The 15,113-nt window shown below is 36.2% G+C and overlaps 1 non-coding gene across 1 annotated transcript; it reads right to left on the reverse strand.

The window, feature by feature from the left end:
* Positions 1-11,725: 11,725 nt before the first annotated feature.
* LOC111726595 lies at positions 11,726-11,832 on the reverse strand. The gene has a single exon (XR_002774335.1). It is a non-coding gene; the product is annotated as a U6 spliceosomal RNA (small nuclear RNA).
* Positions 11,833-15,113: the final 3,281 nt, after the last annotated feature.

Consider the following 15,113-nt stretch of genomic DNA (forward strand, 5'->3'; position numbering starts at 1 on the left):
ACTTGGTCCCAGGTATTTTGTTATGTATAGTAGCACAAAATGGAATAAGAAATCTACTAAACATTTGAGAAATAAACAATTGCAATATTATACCATATTGTCCAGAAAATATAAGAAGAATGATACCTCACAAATCATTTTATAAAGCTGGTATTAACCACATACTAAAACCAAAGATATGGAAGAAAAGGAAACAACAGATCATTATTGCTCATTAACACAGACATAAATATCTTGGACAAAATATTTAAAAATTAAATTCAGCAATGTATAGAAATGATTATGACCTATGGCCTAGTAGAGTTCCTTTAAGAATGCTTCACCATATTAACAGACTAAAGAAGAAAAATCATATGATCATATCAATATATACAGAAAAGTATTCAATAGTATACAATAGTCATCCAGAGTAAAACTTCTCAGAAACCTAGGAGGAGAAGTCAACTTTCTTAACCTAATAAAAAACAGATACGAAAAATTTACAGCTAAAATGATACTTATTGGTGAGAGACTGAATACTTTCTCCTCTACACCAAGCACAAAACAAGGATAACCTCTCTTACCACCCTTATACAGCATTGTAATGGAAGTATTATATAGTGCAACAAAGCAAGAGTAATAACTATAAATTACACAATTTGGAAAGGATTAAATAAAACTATCTTTATTTGCTGATGACATGAACTAAAAAAAATACCTCCTTGAAGGAGTATATAAACTAATGAAGGCACAGGTTACAACATAAATACGCAAAACTCAATAGCTTCCCCTTATACTAGCAATAAATAAATAAAATTTGAAATTAAAAAATACATGTATATCCTTTATGACAACAATAATTATGTACTTATAGTACTTAGCTAAAAAATCGACCGCATATGTACAGGGTATATATGTAAACAACTACAAACACTGATTTTGACAAAAATCAAAGAAGTGTTAAATAAATGGAATGGGGAAAGGGGGGAAATGGTAGCTTATATACACTACTCTCAAGGAGAAGATCAAAAGTTGCAGGTGGATGCCCATCTATAGAAGGGCTTTCATGGAAAGAACATTGTGAATCATCAAAGAAGTGACGGGAAACATTCAGCATGAAGGAGAAAATGATGGGGTAATCCACTCGGGAAGATTAGAAGGTACCCTGGGAGAGGTATCTGCCAGTGGGGAAGAACAAAGAGAGAGAGAAACTTGGAGCCCCATGCTCCATCCCATGGGTGCTGTGTATGGGCCCCTACAACCATACAGATCTCCAGAGTGATTGGAGGGCTGCTTGAAGTCTGTCCAGAGAGCAGGTACAGCAGAGACCTATTGTCTCTCATTCCCAGGTTGCTGCAACAGATGCCATTATGATATCCTGAACTGACCAATAAAGGAGCAGTGATACTGAAACAGTAATAAAAAGAAAAACTCCAAAAAAACAAAAACACTCAGCTATGGACCAGACAGACTGACAGACAAACTCTACCAAACTTACAAAGACAACCTGGTACCTACAGAAAATATTCTATAACATCAAAAGGAAATCCTCTCCAACTCATTCTATGAAGCCAGTATCACCTTGATACCAAAGGAAAGACGATCATAACCAAATAAAAAGATCATCTAGCTCGGCACCTGTGGCTCAAGTGGCTAAGGCGCCAGCCACATACACCTAAGCTGGTGGGTTCGAATCCAGCCTGGGCCAACCAAACAACAATGATGGCTGCAACCACAAAATAGCCGGGCATTGTGGCAGACGCCTGTGGTCCCAACTACTTGAGAGGCAGAGACAGGAGACTTGCTTGATCCCAGGAGTTGGAGGTTTCTGTGACCTGTGATGCCACGGTATTCTGCCCAGGGTGACAGCTTGAGGCTCTGTCTCAAAAATAAATAAATAATAAGAAAATCACAGACCAATATCCCTTATGAACATAGATGAAAAATATCCTCCAGAAAATACTAGCAAATAGAATTCAACAGCACATCAAAAATATAATTCACCATGATCAAGTGTGTTTGTTCCTAGGGATGCAAGGATGGTTTAACATATACAAATCAATATGATTCACCATATAAACAGGAGCAAAAACAAAAATCATATGATCATCTCAACAGATGCAGAAAAATCATTCAGTAAAATCTAGCACCCTTTCAAGCTAGGCATAGAAAGAACATACTTCAAAAAGATAAAAGCAATATATGATAAAGCCATAGCCAGTATCATAGTGACTGGGGGAAAGTGGAAAGCATTATCCTTATGAACTAGAACAAGGCAGGTGTGCCCACTTTCACCACTTCTATTCAGCATCATACTGGAAGTCTTAGTCAGAGCAATCAGGCAAGAGAAAGAAAGAAAGTATATCCAAAAAAATAAAATAAGAGGTCAAATTATCCCTGTTTGCTGATAACATCATCTCATATTGCGAAAACCCTAAAAACTGTAACAAAAGACTCCTGGGATTGATAAATAAATTCAGTGATATCTCAGGTTACAAAATCTATGTACACAAATCCAGGGGCTTTTCCATATACTTATAACAGTACAGTTAAAGTCAGGTCAAGAACTCAGTACCATTTACAAAAGCTATAAGGAAAACAAAATACCTAGGAATATAGTTAACCAAGAGTCAAAGTTCTCTACAATGAGAACTATAAAACAATGATGAAAGAAATTATAGATAGCTCAAATAAATGCAAAAAACTCCAGTCTCACACATTTGTACAGTCAATACTTAAATTATCTACCCTAACTATTTTATTTACAGATTCAATATAATCCCTAATAAAATACCAATGTCATATTTCACAGGTCTAGAAAAAACAATTCTATGTTTCATTTGGAAATAAAAAATAGTCTGAGTAGCCAAACAATCATAGGCAAAAAGAACAAGGGGTCACATTACGTTACCTGACTTCAAATTATACTACAAGGCTACAAGCCTATAATAACCAAAACAGCATGGCACTGGCATAAAGGTAGAGACATAGACCACTGGAACAGAATCAAGAACCAAGAAATAAAACCATCTACCTCAAGAGGTGCCTGTGGCTCAAAGGAGTAAGTTGCCAGCCCCATATGCCAGAGGTGGTGGGTTCAAACCCAGCCCCCACCAAAAACTGCAAAAAAAAAAAAATCTACCTATAACTAATAGATCTTCAACTGAGCAGATAACGACATACGTTGGGGAAAGGATAAACAGTGCTAAGGGTGCCCGCAGTGGTGGATCACGCCTGTAATCTCAGTACTCTGGGAGGCTGAGAGAGGCAGATCATGTGAGCTCATGAGTTTGAGACCAGCCTGAGCTAGAGCAAGGCCTTGTCTCTAAAAATAGCCAGGTGTTGTGGCTGGTGGCTATAGTCCCAGCTACTTGGGATGCTGAGGCAAAAGAATTGCTTGAGGTCCAAGAATCTGAGGTTGCTGTGAGCTATGACACCATGGCACTCTACTAGGGGGGGTGACAAAGTGAAACTCTGTCTCAAAACAAACAAATAAACAAAAAACAGTGCTGGGAAAACTGGATAGCCACATGCAGGGCCCTGATCTCCCACTACATAAAAAAAATAATTAAAGCTGGATAAAAGACTTCAGTGTATGGCATGAAGCCATGAGAAATTAAAAAAAAAATAGGAAAATCTTTTCTAGACATTGGCCCAGGCAAAATATTCATGACTAAGACCACAAAGGAAAATAAATAAATGGAAATTATTAAATTAAAAAGCTCCTGCACAGTAAAGGAAATAATCAAGAGTGAATAAATAATCTACAGAATGGTAGAAAACATTCACAAACAATTCATCCAATAAAATGCCAATACCCCAAATCTACAAAGACCTAAAATAAATCAGCAAGAAAATCTCATTGAAAAATGGGCAAAAAAAGGAACAAAAGTTTCTCAAAAGAAAATAGAAATATGGCCAACATCACCAATCATCAGAGAAATGCAAATTAAAACCACAGTGAGGTACAACCTTACCCTAGTCAGAATGGTCATTATTAAACAGTCAACAAATAACAGATGTTAGTGTGAATGCAGATAGAAAGAACACTTATACATTGTTGGTAAGACTGCAAGTTATTACAGCCTCTATGGAAAACAATATGAATATTTCTCAAACTAACAAATGTAGACTTACCATTCAATCCAATAATCCCACTACGAGGTGTCAATCCAAAGAAAAAGAAGTTATATTATCAATAGGACATCTGCAATTGAATGTTTATCTAAGTACAATTCCCAATTCCCAAAATGTGGACTTCACCTAAGTGCCCATCAATTCATGAATAGATCAAGAAAATCAAGAAACACACACACACACACACACTCCTCAACTTAGATGGAACTAAAAACCATTATTTTAAGTAAAATATCTCAGGAATGGAAAGGCAAACAGCACATGCACTCTCTAATAATCGGGAAATAAATGATGGGCATACATAGGCACAAAGAGATGTAAAGGTCACTGAAATCCAAGAAGCAGTAGATTGGGAGTGGGGTGAGGGGTAAGAACACAACTTATTTATTAGGTATAATGAACATTATTCTGGTCATGGGCACATTAAAAGCCGTAACTTAAGTGTCATACACGGTATCCACATAACAAAAACATCTGTGACCCCTTAATATTCTGAAATAAAAACATAAATAAATGGAGAGACCATCCATGTTCATGAATAGGAAATCTCAATATTGTTAAGATACCAGTTTTTCCAACTTCATATATACATTCAACACAGTCCTAGTCAAAATTATAAGCAAAACATTTTTAATTATGGCAAACTGATTCTAAAATGTATACTGAATGGCAAAAGACCTTTTAATTTCTACATATTAAAGTTCATTGTGTTATGGGTTTTAATAAATGCATATCATCATGAATCCACTAATGCAGTATGATACAGGTTAGTCCTACCACGCTGAAATATCCTCTGTGTTTCCCTTACTCAAACAATACCACTTCTACAAGCCTCTGGAACCCACTGGATCATTAAAGAATGGGGATTTGTGTCAACTCAATACTGAACCAGCACAATACTGAAAAAGAATAGCAAAGTGAAAAGGATTCACACTACCCAAGTTGAAAACTTACTATAAAGCTCCCCCCAAAAATCATAAAAGCATAGCCTTAGTGAAAACACATATATTCTTCAGATCTTATAAATCTTTCCCCTTTTATATATAGAAAAATGGAATAAACTGGAGAAACTCATTCTAACCTGAAGGGAATACAATGATTGGAATGTAGTCACTCTGAAAAATACTTTGTCATTGTCTTGTAATGTTAAGCATAGACTTGCCATACAATCCACAGAGCACATCTCTAGGTATCTACCCAACTTACTTGAAAATTTATGTACAAAAAAACCATCACAAGAATGTTTACAGCAGCTTTATTCTTATCACCAAAAAAAGGAAGGACAAGATGTCCTTCGATATGAATAAACAAATTGTGGTATCTCTATATTGTTATGAGATAAAAAGAAAAAGCTATTAATTTATACACAACATCAATGAATCTTGAATGCATTTGCTAAGTGAAAGAAAATAGGTTGACAAAGCCACATACTATATGATTCCATTTATGTCACATACTGCAAAACTCTGAGGACAGTATTAACTCATATTTAGCTAGATCTAGATAAAGATGGATAGAGAGATTATAACCTGGTGTATTAAATAAATATCCGTAAGTCCAGAGTGACATAAATAAATTGATTGAATATATACATAAATGGGTAAAATAGGCAAATATCCAAAATAATTTATGTAGATATCACATACTTCACTCTCAAGGAGATAGAGCACAATTTTATGCTCATTCTTTAATAATCCAGTGGGTTCCAGAGGCTTGTGGAAGTGGGACTCTGTTGAGTAAGGGAAACACAGAGGATATTTTAGCATGGTAGAACTAATCTGTATCATACCGCATTAATGGATTCATGATGATATACATTTATTAAAACTCATAACACTGGCTCAGCGCCTGTAGCTCAAGCGGCTGAGGCGCCAGCCACATATACCAAAGCTGTCGGGTTTGAATCCAGCCCAGGTCTACCAAACAACAATGACAACTACAACCAAAAAATAGCCAGGAAAGGGGAAGAGGGAGGGCAGGAAAGGGGGAGGACAGGTGGAGGGAGGGTAATCAGTGGGATCACACTTTGGTGCATCTTACAAGGGTACATGTGAAATTAACTAAATGTAGATTATAAATGTCTTAACACAATAACTAAGAAAATGCCATGAAGGCTATGTTAATCAGTTTGATGAAAATATTTCAAATTGTATATAAAATCAGCACATTGTACTCCATGATTGCATTAATGTACACAGCTATGATTTAATAAAAAAAAAGTTCCAAAAATGATAGAAAAAAATAGCCAGGCATTGTGGTGGGCACCTATAGTCCCAGCTACTTGGGAGGCTGAGGCAAGAGCATCACTTGAGCCAAGGAGTTGGAGGTTGCTGTGAGCTGTGATGCCACAGTACTCTACTCAGAGCAACAGCTTGAGGCTCTGTCTCCAAAAAATAAATAAATAAATAAAAAATAACACAATGAACTCTAATATGTACAAATTTAAAAAAAGAAATCGAATGTAATTCAGACTATCGTTAAAACCTCTAACTCCATCACAAACGTATGCCATAAATTCATTGAAAGGGAATAGAAAAAAAAAGGTACTGACATGAGTTACTTTGGACAAATAAAAGCACATAAAGACTGTACCCTAGTTAGTAAAGTCCCGCGGAAATATATGTTGATAATTCTGAAGCTGCTGTTTGTGTATACTGGGATTGAGTAAAAAAGTCAGGGGAGACAGATGGTGGAAGCCACGTTTCTCACTACTGGAGTGGGAGGTTACAGATACACAAGGGGAGAAAGCCAAAATGAACCATGTAGTGTTGGAGTAGATTTGAGGAAATCAGTATTAACTCATATTTAGCTAGATCTAGAAACAGAATTGTTTTTTGCTAGGCGTATATACATGGGTTAGTATACATATACACATATTCTTAGCTCTGTTCACTGATAGGGCCTAGAAGCAAATGACACCCTATTAGTATCAATTAACATAACCAGCACCACTTGGATCTTGGTTTCTCCTACCATTCTTTAAGAAAAGAACCAGGGTTTCATAAAGAAGATTCTGGTTGTAGAGCTGAGGTAAAGAATATACAAAATGAGCCTGGATTACCTTATAGTGAAACAAAGAAAGGAAATGCTTATAAATTGAAAGTATCAGGCACACCAAAAGAGCTAATTGGGAGTTCGCGATGACCAAAACTGGATAAACCCAAGCGACATAAGAAACAAAGTGGCACTGGATTATTACTGAAGTATCCAGGCTGATATAAATAAATTATTGAACAGATAAATAAATGGGTAAAATAGACAAAATATCCTATGCAGAAGACTTCCAAATAATTTATGTAAATCCCACGTGATTCACTCTCAAGGAGATGGAGCACAGTTCTCATTCTTTAAGCTTGGGCTGTACATAGTGATGTCCTTCCAACCAGCACAGTATGGGGAAGAGAGAAAAGAAGTTAATTTTACAGTGGAGAAACCTCCCTCCATCCTAGTGGTCATGGTCAATATTAACAATGAGAAGTCGTATCAACAGTATGTCCCCTTGATAAGATGTGATGAAAAGGGTACTTTACCTTTGTCGTTTATCTCCACCAAACCCATAACCCCAAATAACCATGAGCAAAATATCAGAAAAACTCCAGTTGCGGGACATTCTAAAAATACCTGAAGAGTATTTTTCAAAACTATCAAGGTCATAAAAAGCAAAGAAAGCCTGAGACAATGTCATAAATAAACCAGAGAAGGCTAAGGAGACATGACAAAACGTAATGTGGTGTCCTAGACAAAATCTCAGAACAGGAAAAAGACATCAGAAAAATAAAATAATATAATATAAAAAGTGTGGAGTTTACTGAATAGTAATGTACCGATTTTGAATTCTTAGTTATAATGGATACCTGATGTTAACAATAGGGGAGACTAAGCATGCAATGTTTGAGAACTCTGTACTGTCTTTGCAACTTACCTGCAATCTAAACCTATTTGTAGTGACATTTATGGAAAGGTTTGAAGGGAATAAGAGAGTTGGCCCTACATCTTTCTGATGGAGAGTGCTACAGGCAGAGGAAAGCATTAATGCAAAGGCCTAAGGAAGGAGCGCACCCAATATATTTAAAGAACAGCAGAAAGGTCAATTGTAAATGCAGCAGAGAGACCAAAGGGTGGAAGCAGCACAGAAGCTAGAGAAGAAGCCATAAAGGTAATTGGGTAAGGAAGAGCAGATGAGGTAGGACTTTATAGGCCACTGGGGAGGGGAGAGGTCAGATGTTGGCTTTGGAGTATAATACTGAGCCATTGTTGATTTTTGAGCAGAAGAGACACACCAAGGAACGTAAGTTATAAAAGCATCCCTCTCATCTTGGAATAGGAAAAAAAAGTAGTAGAAAAACTGGTGAAATCTGAATAAAGTCTGTAAACTACAGTTAGTTAACAGAAAAGCATCAGTGTTAACTTCTTAGTGGTGACAAATGTATTGTGGATAGCTATATAAGAGTCAACATTAGGAGACAGTGGGTGACGGGTATGTGCGAAACATCTATATATTTTTTTTTGAGACAGAGTCTCAAGCTGTCTCTCTGAGTAGAGTGCCATGGTGTCATAGCTCATAGCAACCTCCAACTCTTGAGCTCAAGCCTCAGTTTTTCTATTTTTATTTATTTATTTATTTTGGATACAGTCTCACTTTGCCACCTTTGGTAGCGTCCCCTGGCATCATAGCTCACAGCAACCTGAAACTCTTGGGCTCAAGTGATGCTCTTGCCTCAGCCTCCTGAGTAGCTGGGACTATAGGTGCCCACCATAACACCCAGCTATTTTTAGAAATGAGGTCTTGCTCTAGCTCAGGCTGGTCTTGAACCTATGAGTTCAGGCAATCCACCCGCCTCAACCTTCCAAGTGCTAGGATTACAAGTGTGAGCCACTGGGCCTGGCCCATTTTTTCTACTTTTAGTAGAGACAGGGTGTCGCTTTTTGTTCAAGCTGGTCTTGAACTTGTTAACTCAAGCAATCCACCTGCCTCAGCCTCCCAGAGTGCTAGGATTATATCATCTATACTATCTGCAACTTTTCTGTAAATTTGAAATTATTCTAAAATTTAAAAAGTTTATTAAGAAAAACCAGCCTGAGCAAGAGCAAGACCTGGTCTCTATTAAAAAGAGAAAAACTAACCAGACATTGTGGTGGGCACCTATAGTCTCATGTACTTGGGAGGCTGAGGTAAGAGGATCACTGGAGCCAAGGAGGTTGAGGTTGCTGTGAGCTATGATGCCATGGCACTCACCCAGGGACACTGAGTGAGACACTGTCTCAAAAAAAATAATTAACCATGGTTACTGATTTGGGGAATGGGCATACAAAAAACATAGACAAGAAGTTACTCATTGGGAGCTGGGCAGATGAGGACAAAAGTACCAGAGACATTATGTACTACATATAATTGTTATACAGTTTTTATTAGAACCTTATAAATATATTAGTTATTCATTAAATAAATAAAAGTTTAAATTTATTCCCTAGAAAGGAAAAGATATGAACAATTACTTTTTTCCTTCATTTTATGTTTTTCAACCTCTTATAATTAAATAAAGACCTGTGGTCATTGCAAAAAAAAAAAATGTATTAAGAGCATAAATTGCACCACAGGAAAAGAGAGATCAATTATTCCAGCCAGAGGCTCTGAACCACCATATTCCACTTCTTAACACAACAAAAGCAGGATTTCATTTTCACACACGAGGACAGGCAGATACTCATTCCAACAATTGCCTTATGGTTGGCAGTGGAAGGAATCCCTCCTGAGATTCAGACCAGGAGAGGAAATTCTTAATAATCACCAGGAGAAGGGAGGGTAGAATTGTGTCAGTAATAAGTAAGAGACTTCAAAAGACTATGTGAAAATGAACTAACGACATACATGTGCAAGATTCCTGGTATATGTCCAGTAAAACAATAGGATCTATGAGGGGGGAATGTTTGTCCACCGTAGGGAAACTTGAATTTGAATTTCCCTTAGTAATTCAACAATTTACTGCATTTCTCTATTGAATTCACATATTACCGGGCTGATTTCTACATCACTTAACATTACACCACTTAATTTGTGGCCCTGGGACTCTGTATCTTAGTTTAGATAACTTGCCTTATTGTCAAAAGACAGGATGTAAAATGGATGGCCACTAGCAATTCTTCCAGAGCTTCATCCTCTCCACATTCAAGGAGCATAATTGGATTGTTGCTTGCTTGATGTTTCAAGCTTTTCTGCATTCAGACTGGTCACTTTTTCCCCTTTATCAAGGGTGGCTTCCTCTTTTGAAATCCCTTCTTTCCATGCTACATTGGTCAAATTTCTTATTACTTGCCATTTAGCAATAACAAAATAATGGAATTGGCACTTATACATAATTGATATCTATTTGTGAAGAACAGGGAGGGAAACTGGTCAATGAAAATCAAAAAGATCATTTCTGTTGAGATTCAATGCCATCCTCATTGCTCTCAGTGAAAAGTCATTCCTGAGAAGATTAATTCACCCCATTGAACTTGCACTCAGATGTGATATCATGCATAAGCAGATGACTGGTCATTGCTGCTTTCTTTTTCTATATACCACATCCCTATTAACCTTACCTCGAGGCAAATTTGAAATATTTCAACTTACAAAGTTATGGCTTATTGAAGTCTGAATGAATTATTTTAATTTTTTTTATGAAAAGGGATATTTCTTTTAGAATTGTTTTCATGTATCCCCAGGAACTCCAAAGGCTCTGAAAGACGTGAATGAGCTTCACATTACTGTCAGTGGGTTTTTTAAAATACCTATTAATAATTCAAAGTATGCTAAAGGGTATTTCAGAGACACAGCAATGTATTTCAATAGATACTCCCAAATACCTTATATGGTTGTTTAATATTTATGATGCTTCTACAGTGTTTTCTCACCTTTATAAAATGTGATGACCCTGGATCTATTCCACGGAACATCACTTGTCTCACAATAAATAAACAGACATAAAAGCTGGGCTAAGTAGCTTAAGTTTTAGATCATTCAATTCATCTTTTGTAAGATTAACATCTTAAAGCAAGTTGCAGAATAGAGAAAAGCTAAGCCTATTTAGTGTTGATAAAAATAGAACCTTCTATTTTTAATGCTTTAAAAATTACAAATTATGTTTCATAAATTAACTGGTTCCAGCCTTACAAAAATTATGAGACATTGTTAAAACAATGTGCTACCCCCCGCCCCGGCTTCATAGGTAAGTCCATTTCACACACGAATCAACTAAGAGAAATTTCATAAATTCCCAAAAGTACACCCATTAAAAAGACAAATAAGAAAAATGAAAAAAAAATAGCCTTTGCTATTTGATTTCAATGACTAACTCTAAGCTACAGAACTTTGGATGGAATCATTTACATTAGTATGAAAATTACATCAATCTGTTTTCTCCTTTCCCAGGGGAAACTGGAAAAGGACTCAAGGTAATTTTGTAACAATATTTAATCTTTATCTATATATTAGAAACTATTTACAGACACACTCACTTGCTTTCACATCACTGTTAAAGAAACACAGACACATAACTCACTGTGACAGTTTATATTATTTTAAAGGGTAGACAACTATCTCCCCAAATTAATGTATTTATTTATTCATTAAAGTATGGAACGCTTCACGAATTTGCGTGTTATCCTTGCGCAGGAGCCATGCTACTCTTCTCTGCATTGTTCCAATTTTAGTATATGTGCTGCCGAAGTGAGCACTCAAATTAATGTATTTAAAGGGAATTGTACCCATCTCTCAGATATTCATCTTAAATGCCAGCAGAAATGCAGCAGATGCACTAAGATTAATATACCAGAAATCTGGTGTAATCTGTGTATGCCAAAGGGTGTGTTGCCCTCTTAAATGCTCTGTGGATGAGGATGGGCAATGAGACAGGAGGGCAAGGCTCTCAAGTTTGCTCCACTTTCCAGGTTGGGTAACTAAATAGGTAATAGATGATAGTAAAAGGAAGATCAGGATTAATACAATGCAGAGTCTTTTAACCTTTACTGTTTAATTTTAACCCAGTTGTCTCTCCAAGTTTGAGTAGAAAATAGGTTTCACTCTATCACTTATATATTTTATCTAGGACAAATGCTTTCTATCACAGTATTTAGATTGGTATAAGTAGCTCACTATTTAGTGACAGAGGCCTAACTTGCACAAATGATAATGTTTCCTAATAAATGAAAAAAAAAAAGTCTTGTTTGAGCTAAGTTCTTGTTTTGAAATACAATGAAAGATCCTTATTGCTCATCTACTATGTACAAAGAAGTATTCTTTGCACAATCATAATTATAATTATTGCTGGTTTTCAGTAATGTTAATTAACAGTAGAAACTATATAAATTCCTTATTGTTATATCAAAGTTTATAATTAGCTAAACTGAAATAAAATTAAGAAATTAAATTTATCACCTAACCCGAAAATCTGCTGAATCTTCATTGTTCATGTGGTACTTGATAGGGCTTTAATTTGTGTCTATAAAGTATGGAAAACTCTTTTTAATCAGCTAATAATACAGGCTATAGTAAAAAAGAAAACAGTAACTTGTATAGTCTAGGGTGATCATTGCAAATTTTGTAGCTTTACAAATAAAGCAGTGGATGTTTTATTAAATTGTCAGTATTTAAACTTCCATTGAAAAAATAGTGGTGGAAAAATCCATTCTATTAGTTTTTCATGATCAGCTCTCAGTTCACTTTTTGAAATTTGGAACAAAAATTTTCTGATCTTAAAAGATATATATCCTGTCCCAAAGTTAAAGGACATAATATTTCTTAGTAACAGGTACACTAAAGATAGATTTTACGGGCATCAATAATATTGACTGTCCTTCTAGAAAACCAGTGTGTCTCTACCTGTCCTACAGAATATTACTCAGAGTTCTTCTCTGTCCATAACTCTGAAAAATTCTGTCAATTTTTATAATGACTGACTTATTAAGCAATCTTAATCTAAATATAAAATTTATCTTTCCTTGCTATTTTTTAGCCCTTTCATTACTACCTTTAGCAGTGTCATTTGTGTTTGCCAACTTAATATGAATAACTTCCTCACTGCTTTGGATTCTGTAGGATTTTCCAAATAGATTTATTCCTTGGCATTCCCTTGACAATAGACATCCTCTTCCTTGTACCAATTTCTATTTTCCTCTTTACAGAAACTATTTTGGGAAAAAGTTTGGACTTTCTGCCCCTCCTACTCCTCAGTAACTTAATTGTGAAAAGCAGATGACTTCTTTGTTGCTAAATCCAGAGTTCACATTTCTTTCCTTTTTTTATATATTTCTTAGCAGCAGTCAACATCACTGACCACTCTCTCCCTGAAACACTTTCTTTGTCTTCTCTTCATTACTTTGAACCCCTTTCTGCCCCACGGGCCATTTCCACTCTACTTTGCTAGCTTTTCTATAGGTCTCCAAGACTCAATCAGTGACCTTCTGGTTTTGTGTATATTCCTACTCACTTCTTGTTGCTTTGAATGCCATTTATGCACTTTTGACTTCCAAAATTGCCTGCCTGTGCTGGTACACTAGACTCATTTATCAATCTACCAATGTGATACCTCTACTTGAACACTGTGTTGGGCAGTCATTTCATAGGGCATTCCAAGAAGGGACTTTTTTTTTTTTTTTACCTTCTACCATACCTGCTCCTCCCTAAGACTTTTTAATTCTAATAAATACATTTATGATGCAAGAAAGGAGAAATATTACTGGATCAGAGTCCTTTATTAGGCACAAAGAGATTACATTGAGTACACAACTAAAGGGTTCATCTTTGCCAGGAGAATAGTCAGTCAATAGTGACAGGAAAGAAAGTAGGACATGTGAGCACAGATATAGATACTGGTAGTGGGAGTTTGTGGAAATTTTCTTCTTTCACATTTTCTAAAATAAGAAGCAAGGTCTTCAGTTGAGAGCAAGTATGGAGAGAGAGTTGGGCATGGCACCACAATCACATCAAGCTCTAGTCCAAACCAGCGAACGTCCTATGTAGTAATGGGGTATCCATTCTGAAATGAAACATGAGTCCAACACTGTTATCTAACACATGGAATATTTTTATAAACCTCAAAAAGAAGCTAAAACACAGTCTTCTTTTATAACTAAAAACTTTGCTCTTAGAAGAGTGTTAGTACATCAGTATATGAGAAAAGGTTTGTTGTGATGAGATCCACTGAGGTTCAAATGTATTCCATTATGGCAGTGGTTCTCAACCTTCCTAATGCCGTGACCCTTTAATACAGTTCCTCTTGTTGTGGTGACCCCCAACCATAAAATTATGTTTGTTGCTACTTCATAACTGTAATTTTGCTACTGTTATGAATTGTCATGTAAATATCTGATATGCAGGATGTATTTTCATTGTTTCATAAGAGTCATGACCCACAGGTGGAGAATCTGCATTAGGGGATGAATATTAGCATTATAGCTGAACAGCTGCTGTGGGAGACTTCAGTAAACCATGGAAGTAAAAGGAAAGCTGCACACTGGCTTATAATGAGAAGTAAAATATTGTTGAAAGGCATAAGAAATAGATTCTAAAGCAGTAGAATATTAAGATGGGTGTTGAGCAAAGAAAAGGCTGTGCTGTTTAGAATATAAAACAGCAGTTGGTAAGTAGTAGAAGGATACAAATATCTATCCTAACTATAATCAAAAGATAGGGTTTCCTTAACCTTAAGCACCTGGGAGTACATAGTATTAAAAAGAAAAGATATATTGTCTCGGCACCTATGGTTCAGTGGTTAGGGAACCAGCCACATACACCAAAGGGGGTGGGTTTGAATCCAGCCTGGGTGCCAAAGACAGCTACAACAACAACCACAAAAAATAGCTGGGCATTGTGGAGGGCACCTATAGTCTCAACTACTTGGGAGGCTGAGGCAAGAGAATTGCTTAAGCCCAAGAGTTCGAGGTTGCTGTCAGCTATGATGCCACAACACTCTACTGAGGGCAACATAGTGAGACTGTCTCAAAAAAAAAAAAAAAAA

Source organism: Otolemur garnettii, unplaced genomic scaffold, assembly GCF_000181295.1.
Source record: "Otolemur garnettii isolate 467f Iridium unplaced genomic scaffold, OtoGar3 scaffold00072, whole genome shotgun sequence".
Classification (NCBI taxonomy): Eukaryota; Metazoa; Chordata; class Mammalia; order Primates; family Galagidae; genus Otolemur; species Otolemur garnettii.